The 10,354-nt window shown below is 42.9% G+C and overlaps 1 pseudogene; it reads left to right on the top strand.

Annotated features, from left to right (window-relative positions):
- The first annotated feature begins 3,755 nt into the window (after nt 1–3,755).
- LOC119339722 lies at nt 3,756–10,030 on the top strand (annotated as a pseudogene).
- The last annotated feature ends 324 nt before the right edge of the window (nt 10,031–10,354 follow it).

Genomic DNA, 10,354 nt, shown 5'->3' with positions numbered 1-10,354 from the left:
GAAATAATAAAGCGACTGAAAGGAAAGGGATGCAGACTTAAGTCAGATGACTTTGCATGACTGATATGTGGGTCAGTTTGAAGGCAGGCTCACATGTCAGGCACCACAAAGTTACCCGACTCGAGTCAAAGAATCATATTCGAAGGGAAGGATCGTATGGTACATGGTTGGTTGCTTAATTTAGTGTGCAGATGTAGGTGGTGACTGCTAACCAACTGGACCATATATGTGTGAAAATAGAAGGCTATGATTTGCGTACCAGACACAAACTTTCAATGCTTCTGTTGCACTGATCATGTCCATGTTCAGTGATTGTACGACCATGCATGATTGTACACACAACGTTGTAGAACTTTAATATTGTAGTACTGTAGAACATTAATATTGCAACATTGATACTTGGCCACATGGGTTGTACTCTCCTGGATTTCATGAGTACAAGGAAACAATGGTAGCTTACTAGCTTGTTCTTTTCCCGAGCAAATGTGTTGCATTTTCATCGTCACCATGTAGATCACATAACTTGGTGTAGCCATAAAATTCGGCTAGTATCAGTTATCGCTGATAACGAGAAATATGAGCAAATGACAGAGGCTTGTCCGTCAACGTGAAACATGAGTGGCTATGCGACATGAAAAAAAATCTTGGGCAGTAGTTCTCCACCACTGTACCAAATATATTTTAGTCACGCACTTCCAAATTTAATTTTACAACCCCACATAATTTTAGAAGCATACAACCATTATCCGCAAGAGATAATAAGAAGAGATGGTTTGTATGATAATATGTGTTTATTGTCATCTGTTAGTGAAATGAAGTTTTCGGAGCAATGTGAACGCATAAGACCACTGAAAATATCATGTGGAAAAGTCACCTCCCTTTATATCACGTCACACCATGAACAACACCCACTATATATGATCAGCCCTCGGCACGTACTTGAGAGGGCTGGGCCCGCACCCTCTATACCATCGCGACTCTCGTACAAGGACCACTAGAGCTGCGGTGCCACCTGAGGCGGGCTTCTGCGCACTTATCTTGTGTCGCACAATTTGCTGTCATGTTTGGTCCTAGTCTCACTCATGTACATTAATATGTGTATGCTACAACATTAGGATCTATTATTAGCGCATCGATCAAACATACAAATACTGCTCCCTCCATCCCAAAAACGTCTGACATTATGGGACGGAAGGAGTACTATATTATTTGAGTTTAGAACCAACTATATTATTTGAGTTTAGAACCATCATAGGCAACAGTACATCTAATGACAATATGTACGCCTCACCCATGGATCATAAATGGGTGAGATGATGCATTACAGTTAATCCAATCGCGAAGACAAGCTAACATGAAGTGCTTCAGTTGGCTGAAGAAAGGGACCCCATAAGCCCGTGACTTGGATCTGTCAGAAGCCCGATGCACGAATCACAAGAGATGATCAGCAGTAGTGCGATCCAGATACTCATGTCTGGAATTATTTTTTAGCATTGCCATTGGACCCCTTACGCTTATATCACATATATGCAAAATGAAGCTGCATGAAGAAATAAATTTCAGAAATGAGAAGCAACAACAGCAAATTAAGAAAAAAATGTATGCATGTTACATATAGTAATATTTCCCTGCAGCCTAATGGTACAAACAAATCAAAATTGTTGGATTTGGCAGTGTAGCTAAAAGATAGAAAATGCAAATTGACCATTATGTCACTGCTGAAGAAGCATAAATAGCAATCATTGTATAATGAAAAAACAGAACAGAAGGAATTATTTTCAGAAAGTACATATCACCTACATACTTTTTTCTGCTACATGAGTTGAAGGCGTTCTTGCATATTTCAAAAATAGTACTACTATGTTCAAAACATACACAACACAAATAATGCCATGAAACTTGGAAGATCATCGCGGGAAATATAACCATGATTAAGTGTTGGACCTCTATGCTGGATTGCTCTTAAAACCTTTGCATGGTAATATAATGTTACAAAGTTTGCCCTGGATTTTAACAGGAAAATGGTACCGCTAAAATGCCAAAATAAAATGGGATAACCAGCTAGTGCCAAGTCATACATAACCGGTCTTTCCTATTTTTATCATGTACTCCCTCCATTCCTAAATATAAGTCTTTTTAAAGGTTTCAAATAGATTACAACATACATATGCATATAGACATATTTTAGAGTGTAGATACACTACAGGAATCAGCTTATTTGCCGTCTGCAATGGCGGATGGCAAAGGCACCAAAAGAGGACGGCAAAGCTCTTTGTCGTCTGCCACCGACGGCAAAGCTGCCAGGCAAAGAGGATGACGGTAAACAGGTCCTTTGCCGTCTTCTTTCTCAAAGCGGACGACAAATAACCTTTGTCATCCATGGCAGACGGCAAAGAATCTGGACAGTAATGAATAGGCGTTAGCCACGTTAGGTGGCCAACGGCAGCCTTTGTCATCTGCCAGCGGACGACAAATGTTGCCTCCCCTTTTCCGTCGGCCATGGACGACAAAAGGAACCATATGTTATAGCTCATAGGTTGCACAGGTTGCTGCCATGTGGCCTGTTTGCTGTCCGTGGCAGACGGCAAAAGATCTCTTTGCCGTCAGTGGCAGACGGCAAAGAGGCTGCATTGCCTCTTTTTTTTCTGTTTTTTCATATATCCATGCATTTTCAAAAAAAATAAATGATATATATATATATATATATATATATATATATATATATATATATATATATTTCACAGGGCAATTACAAAGAAAACATATAAGATATCCAACACATATAACTTCATCATACATGCATAGTTCCATCCAACCATAGCAAGTTCCATGCATAGTTCCATCATACATAGAAAGTTCCATATAGGGGGCATCCAACCATATATATTACAATAGTTTCATCCAACGATACATGCATAGTTCATCGATACAAAAGAAACAGAGAAAGGGATAATAAGCACTCCATCAATGCAAGCTTTCGTCAAGTGAATGAAATCTGCAAAATGGGAAATAAGGAAGTTAGAAGAAGAAGATTAGAAGAAGAAGGAGAAGAAGAAAATGAACAAGAAGAAGAAGTATATGACATTTATGAGCTAGCTTAGGTATAAATGACATTTATGAGCTAACCTAGGTAAAATGGATCATTTTGCAGCTAACCTAGGTAAAATGGATCATTTATGAGCTAACTTAGCTAAAATGGATCATTTTGGAGCTAACCTAGGTAAAGTGGATCATTCTGGAGCTAACCTAAGTAATATGGATCATTTTGGAGCTAACCAAGCTAAAATGGATCATTTTGTAACTAACTTAGGTAAAATGGATCATTTTGGAGCTAACATAGGTAAAATGAACATTGCTCTCCTGACCCGTTGGATCAGGCGTATCGCCAACGTGGAGGGCGGCCTCTCACTCACCATCATCCAGAATAAATACTTTCGGGGCCAGCCTCTAGCTTTGTGCCAGCGCTCTGGTGGATCCCAGTTCTGGCAGGCAGTGATCCAGCTCCTCCCCGTGCTCCATATTGGCACGTCCATCTAAGTGGGTTCCGGGTCCTCGACCCTGTTTTGGTTCGACCGCTGGCTAGGGGACTCCCCCCTGGCCGCCCGCTTCCTGGTCCTATTTGCCATTGCGGTTGACCCCCGGATCTCCGTCGAGACGGCCCTGATTGACTTAGGGCGTCTCGCCTTCCGGCGCCCCTTTGGCCCGCTTGAGGTTGACACTGGGACGCCCTTCTCTAGGACATCGCTCTCCTGCCGATGGATGTAGAGGGCGACCCTGACTCCAAGTCGTGGCGCCTGGAGCCTTCCGGCCGCTTCTCCTTGAAATCTCTGTACGCGGCCATCGCTCATTCACTGGCCCTTTAACCTGATCTGGGACATTGTCGCACCCCCTAAAGATCAAGATATTCCTTTGGCAGTGGATCCGGGGACGCCTCCCCCCTAGGGTTGAAGTCCGCAAGCGCAATGGCCCAGGGGACGAGATGTGTCCCTTTGTGCGTCACAATTGAGGACTCGAACCGCATCTTCTTCTCCTGCTCCACAGCCCAGTTCCTGTGGTCGTGCTTCCGTGAAACGGTCAGCGGACAGTGGTGCAATACCAACTTCCCCGACTTACTCGCTGAGATCCACGCCTCCTCCCATCGCTACCGCCATATTAGATGGTTGTGCATTGGTGTCCTTGCTTGCACGCTTTGGAACATTCGCAACAAGCTTGTCATTCAGAAAGTGCCTCTTCGACGTGCGACTAATGCGATCTTCAAAATGTGTGGCTATTTGCAGCTCTATCGGCTGCTTAGCCGCCCCTAGGACCGGATCGTCATTAGCACCCTCCTTGCCGACCTTCGATCGATGGCCTTCCGCATGGCGCCCCTGCTTCCGCCACCTCCGCCGGAGCCTGATTAGGAATGCTTCTCGTGTGGCGGCCTCTATGTGTGTCCTTTTTTTTCTAGGGCTTGTTGAGCTGTGCCCTCAGCACTAACCCTCCTGCTACCTTTTTGTGTGAGACTTGGGTGTGTGTGTGTGTGAACCTTGTTCGATGTTTGGATCGGGCGGTTTGTTTTGTATATAAGGCGGGGCGTAAGCCTTTTTCGGTAAAGGTACACGCTTAAGACGCTCGCCGATGGTATGGGAAATATCATTGACCCTCGTCTTAAGGTTGTGTATAGAGATGTTACAGAGCTTGTAGGCATCGAAGACAAACGGAATGAGCTCATCGAGGAGCTCTTTGATGGGATGAGATGTCCAAGCAACAACTCAAGACATTGTCAATTGTTGGATTTGGAGGATTGGGCTAGACAACCCTTGCCAATGCGCTGTCTGACAAGATTAGAGTGCAGTTCGACTGTGGAGTGTTTGTTTCGGTGTCTCAGAATCCCGACATCGCAAAGATTTTCAAAGAAGATGTTGTACAGACTGGACAAAATTAAGTTTGCAAACATCAACAAATCTGTTAGGGATAACCAACAACTCGTCGATGAACTGAGAGCATTTGTTCAGGATAAGAGGTATGACTTCATTGATATAAATTCCATCTTTGCTAAGAGATCTACCTCGCTGTCCATACAGAAAAAGTATAAACATGGCTATGTCTTTATTGATATGAGAACTATGCTCAAAAAATTACGCAGGTACCTAATCGTGATTGATGACATACGGGACAAAAATGAATGGGAAATTATCAAGTGCGCTTTCTGTAACAACAGTCTTGGTAGTCAAGTAATAACAACAACTCGCATAACCAGTGTCTCTGAAGCATGTTGCCCATCTGGTGATGATATTATTCATATGATGAAACCTCTTAATGATGATGACTCCAAAAGGCTCTTCTACAAAAGAATACTCCCTCAAGGAAGTAAATGGCCTGATGAATTGGAGCAAGTATCTACAGAAATTTTGGAGAAATGTGGTGGTGTACCACTTGCCATTATTACTGTAACTAGTTTGTTAGCTAGTAATGATCAACAGATAAAGCCAAAGTTTCAATGGGATAACATACTCAGTTCTATTGGCCATGGACTTGAAGAAGGTGGTACTACTAAGGATATGCAGAGAATACTATCATTCAGTTATTATAGTCTACATTCTCACCTAAAGGTTTGCTTATTATATCTCAGTATATTCCCTGAAGATTATGAGATAAGGAGAGACTGGTTGATATGGAGGTGGATAGCTAAAGGCTTTATCGACAATGGAGGACAAGAAATTAGACTATTTGAGCTTGGAGAGAGATACTTTAGTTAGCTGATAAACAGAAACTTAATTATGCCAATAGATGTTGATTTTGAAGGTAGGGTGGAAGCTTGCCGTGTACATGATATGGTACTTGATCTTATATGTTCTCTATTTAGCAAAGAAAACTTCATTACTACATTAGATGGTACAAAACAAAGGAAAAAAATCAGATTGCATGGTTCGTAGGTTATCCTTGCAAAATATCATTCTACAGCTCACCAATCAGGTCGATGCCTCAAGTATGTCAAAATCGAGATCTATTACTCTCCTTAGAACTGATGTTTATCTAATCCAAGCTCTTTCAAGCTTCAAACTTCTTCGAGTATTGGATCTAGAAGGTTGCTATCTAAGGGAAAGTATGCATACCCACCAGATTGATCTTAGGTATGTTGAGAATTTATTACACATGAGGTACCTAGGGCTGAAAGATACCCATCTTGACGTGCTCCCCATCGATATAGGAAAGCTACATTTTTTTGCAAATACTCGACTTAAGAACGAGTGGATCTATCGAGGTGCCATTAAGTGTTATTCAGCTAGGACAATTGATGTTCCTATAGGTCTATTCTTTTACCAGATTGCAGGTTGGGATAGGGAAGTTGGTGTCCTTGGAAGAGCTAAATGGTGTGTGGGTGGGTGAAAGTGATGAGATTGAGAAAGAGCTTGGGAATCTAGTCGAGCTGAGGTGCTCCATCTTTGGTGGCAAGAACATGACGAGAGTGCGTTTAATTCTTTGTTAGTGTCCCTGGCCAGTCTTAAGATTTATCATTCTGGGTATGAGACATTCGATGTCAGCTGGGATAGTTGGGTGCCCCCTGCACACCTCCAGACATTTCATTTTCTTGGTTGTACCTCAACATTGCCTAGATGGATTAATTCATCCTTGTTTCCCATCCTCATCTCCTTGTATGCAGGAGTGAATAGAGTGACGCCAGAGGTTGGCATTCAGATCCTTGGGAAATTGCCTGCTATTCCTACTCTATGTTTGAGAATCACTAGCAGCCAATACACTCGTGTCAAAAGGTTCATCATTGGTGATGATGCATTCCCTTGCCTTAAAGTGTGCAGATTCGAAAATTTTCAGACAGGGCCAAGGCGTGAATTCCGTGCCTTTATTGCCCGAGCGTCGCACATCGTTAGTGGTGACTTGGATGTTGACACGGGACACCTCTCTTCCCTCCAGAAAGTGGTAATTATTTGGTCCGACGAAACTACTTGCCAGCAGTGCAAAATATGCCAAAATATGCTGGAGCTCACATTGGACACCCATCCCAACTGTCCCACACTTCGTTGGAATCAGACCCGTAAGTCTTTTTCTCACACAGCCAGGCCATGTGTAAGCTTTGACAGAATTAACTAGCTTAATTACATTAGCCAATCCTAAAAGTTCTTCTGCCTTCTATCCGTGGTAAGCCTCCTACTCCCTCCGTTCCCAAATATTTGTCTTTCTAGGCATTTCAAATAAACTCAACATACGGATACATGTAGACATATTTTAGAGTGTAGATTCACTCATTTTGCTCCGTATGTAGTCACTTGTTAAAATATCTAGAAAGACAAATATTTAGGAATGGAAGGAGTACTTACCAGAATAAATAGTTATATGGCATTTGAACCCCACCTTCATGGTTGTATTCAAATTAGCTGGAATGTATGACCTAATATCTGTCCCAGCAATACAAATTAATGCTCATCCCTTATTTTTTCAAAACTTCACCCAAGGAACAGAAAGGAGCAAGAGGAGGAGGAAGGGGAGGTGAAAGAAGAATAATATCCACAGGTACGAAGCCTACAGGATGCGTTTCAGACGAAAATTCCTTCAATTCCTGTCCACTCGCTTTTACTGTGCCTTTTTTCATCATTTATTGCCAATGGCAGAAGCCAGTCACCAAGAGACGAACGTACCCATGTCAGAGTTGAAAGTTATGGAGTTAGATGAAGCCTCATAGAGGTCGAGTCAGATTTTTTTTTCCCGATAAAGTGCGCTTTTATTATCTCAAAATGTAGCATCAAGCGATACAAAGCATTTAGAGTATCACCCGGCCTCTGCATAACTAGGATGCACACAGCCAGACATCAAAAATCTGACAAGAAAAAAAAAGACAGTTCGGCAAGAGTAGAGTCCTATAGACCGACACTATGCCTATGTCGAAACGGTTGGTGGACCGATGCAGAGATTATGCTGCCACCCATGTTGGGTAAAAAACTCCATATCCACCTGCTCCAATCGCGTACACACCGCCTTGAATAGCAGTTGGTACTCCGCACGTTGTAGCATAGACCACATACGAAGTGAGTGCGTACAACGGAAAATAACCTGCAAAGGAGAAGCATTTTTGTCATTAAAAACCAAATCGTTTCTACATAGCCAAATCGACCATAGTAAGGCGTACGCTCCCATCCTTATTACGTTTTGAACCTATTTGAAATACCGTCCAACCAATGACCAAAAATATTGACAACACTTGTGGGCGGATACAAATTTGACGCTATTTGGATGACTGACCACGTAGAACGCGCAAACTGCATTGAAAAAATAGGTCTTTGATTGTCTCGTTATGAGTACAAAAACAACACTTCTTACTTTCTGGCCAGTTGCGTCGTGCAAGGTTGTCCTTGGTTAGCACAACACCTCTATGAAGGTACCACATGAATATTTTAACTTTTAGTGGAATCTTTGCCTTCCAGATTTTTTTGTTATTTCTCTCTGGTACCTCAGAATGCGTGAGCGCACGATACATAGAGTCTATCGTGAAAGACCCCGATGTAGTAAGGTTCTAGCGAAACACATCACGGCCTTGCGTCAGGTTAATCAGATCCAAACGGGATAAGAGATTATGCCATGACATAAGTCGGGCGCCATCCAAATCCCGCCTGAATGAAATATTCGGCGGGGATGAGCTGAGCACCTGCGCAATAGTATTGTTCTTATCGCGAGCAATGTTGTACAAGGCTGGATATTGTTCTCGGAGACTGGCATTGCCTAGCCAGATGTCTTCCCAGAAACGAATCTACGACCCGTCCTTAGGCCATCCCAAAAGTGTGAGTCGCCAGGTTTCCAATATGCCTGAGACATCGCCTTTTGGCCTAGATACTTATTGCGCAGCATGGTTTGCCAAACACCATCCTCAGTAAGAAGTTTGGACAACCATTTACTAAGTAGGTCCTCATTCTTGACCTGCAGGTCATGAATTCCAAGGCCACCTTGGTCTTTCGGCCTACAAACCACGCTCCATTTGGTCAGCCGGTATTTTTTCTTTTCATCATCTCCTTGCCAAAAGAATCTGGACCTAAAATAGTCCAATCTTTGCAAGAACCATTTTGGGAGTTGGAAGAAAGGAAGCATATAGAGAACCATATTTGTGAGGACAGAATTTATCAAACCAGCCGTCCTCCAACTGAGAGCAACTTGCCTTTCCAACTACTCAACCGTTTCTCTAGCCGCTCCTCTACATGCTTCCACTCCGCAATGGTGAGACGTCGATAATGAATTGGTATTCCCAGATATTTGATCGGGAATTGGCCAAGTGCGCAACCAAATAGGTCCGTAATCGGCCGCTACCTCGACGGCTTCTCCAAAGCAGAACACTTCGCTTTTACGGAAGTTAGTTTTAAGACCTGACATTTGCTCAAACGCTGACAACAAGAGTTTCATGTTTCGAGCCTTGTCCAGGTCATGTTCCATAAAAAGTATTGTGTCATCAGCATATTGAAGAATAGAGAGGCCACCATCAACAAGGTGTGGCACTACCCCAGCAATTTGCCCGTCCTGCTTGGCGCGCTCAATTAGAATTGCCAACATGTCAGCCACAATGTTAAATAATATTGGGGACATGGGGTCACCCTGACGTAGTCCTTTTTTTTGTCTGCAAGTAATGACCTACATCATCATTGACTTTGATGGCCACGCTACCTCCAGTTACAAAATTTTGGATCCAATGGCACCATTTTTCAGAGAAACCTTTCATCCTTAGGGCCTGTTGGAGGAAATACCATTTGACCTTGTCATAGGCTTTTTCAAAGTCAATTTTGAATACTACTCCACTTAGGTTTTTCTGATGCATCTCGTGGACTGTCTCATGCAGGATTACTACACCATCAAGTATATTCCTTCCTTGCATGAAAGCCGTTTGAGATGGTCGGACAACATGGTTCGCTACCGAGTTAAGCCGATTCATAGCCACTTTGGTGAAAATCTTGAAACTGACATTAAGGAGGCATATGGGTCTAAACTGCTGGATCCGTTCAGCCTCCTTAATCTTTGGCAACAAGACAATCTCACCAAAATTAAGCCTAAATAGCTCAAGTCGGTCGGCATGAAGACAATTGAACAACTCCATAAGGTCAGCCTTGATGACATCCCAGAAATTCTGATAGAATTCTGCGGGGAAACCATCTGGGCCTGGAGCTTTGTTATGTTTCATTTGGAACATTGCAGCTCTCACCTCCTCTTCCGAGAATGGTGCCGTCAGAATATCATTTTTTTCTGTCATGACTTGTGGAATGTCATCTGTTCGGATCTCATCAAGGGTAAAATTCCCTTCAGCCGGCGCTCCGAACAGAGATTTGTAGTAGTCGGTGATATACTTTTTGAGCTCCTCTTGACCTTCGATCCGCCCCTCATC

Source organism: Triticum dicoccoides, chromosome 7B (genome assembly GCF_002162155.2).
Source record: "Triticum dicoccoides isolate Atlit2015 ecotype Zavitan chromosome 7B, WEW_v2.0, whole genome shotgun sequence".
NCBI classification, from domain to species: Eukaryota; Viridiplantae; Streptophyta; class Magnoliopsida; order Poales; family Poaceae; genus Triticum; species Triticum dicoccoides.
This window is presented reverse-complemented; position numbering and strand designations above follow the sequence as displayed.